This window comes from Crocodylus siamensis, chromosome 3 (assembly GCF_052110815.1).
Source record: "Crocodylus siamensis isolate JL-2025a chromosome 3, ASM5211081v1, whole genome shotgun sequence".
NCBI classification, from domain to species: domain Eukaryota; kingdom Metazoa; phylum Chordata; order Crocodylia; family Crocodylidae; genus Crocodylus; species Crocodylus siamensis.
In genome coordinates, this window is record NC_143397.1 from 140970659 (window position 1) to 140971593 (window position 935).

General features: G+C 37.2%; 1 pseudogene; it reads right to left on the reverse strand.

The window, feature by feature from the left end:
* Window positions 1–753: 753 nt before the first annotated feature.
* Window positions 754–935, reverse strand: LOC149868912 (small nucleolar RNA U3; annotated as a pseudogene).

Genomic DNA, 935 nt, shown 5'->3' on the forward strand with positions numbered 1-935 from the left:
CTGGACGCAGCTGTATCAACCATTGTAAAGTCAAAGCCAACGTGGGAACATTGAAACAGGGTGTCAATTTATAAACATTGTAAGTGACGTTCATTGTAACTTGAAAAGTTGTAAGTCAAGGACTGCCTGCAAATGCAAACCATGTTCATTACAAACAGGACCATCAGTGCTGTGGTATTAGCAGCACCAACACCTACATACTCCCCACCCTCTCAAGGTTTCTGAGAGTCAAAAATTGCTACTTAACACTTCAAAAATAACAGGTGCTAATCAAACTTTCTAATAACAAAACACTGTGAGTGTGGTGTTATTAAGGAGTGTTGTTTACAGCTGCTATTGTTGGAGGCCATGAAAATAAGGGAAAAGAGCAGCTACAAAACTGACTAGATTCCCATCACTTTCAAGACTCCTGATCTTGGCCCTTTAACAACTCATTCCCCTGGATTTTTTCAGTCTCCCTTAAAGGAGGCTTCTAGAGAACACACAAACAACTCTACCATTAAACAAAAAAAGGTTAACTTATAAAACACATGGATATCATTCAATACTGATGTCCATGCATTAAACACAAAAGGTGAGTAAATGAACAGCAAAGAATCAATCACACCAAAAAAAAAATATATATCCTTAAGCCCCAGCTAATTTATCTCCACAAACAAAACTAGCAAAACTTAAGAAAGCTAAGCAAAAACAAAAATAAAGCTTTTCCTATGTGCAAAAATGAAAATAAAATTAAACAATAAAAAACACCTAACCACTCAACTTGCACTTTCTCCTTCTAGTCTCCAAAAGGAAGCTGATTAGCCATCAAGAATAGGTAGTTGTTGCGCACAAGCAGTACTCCCTACTTGCTTCATATTCAGGAGAAAGCAGCATGACTCCCCATTATGACCAGCAAAACCAACCAATTACAGAAATAATCCCTGAAAAAACTG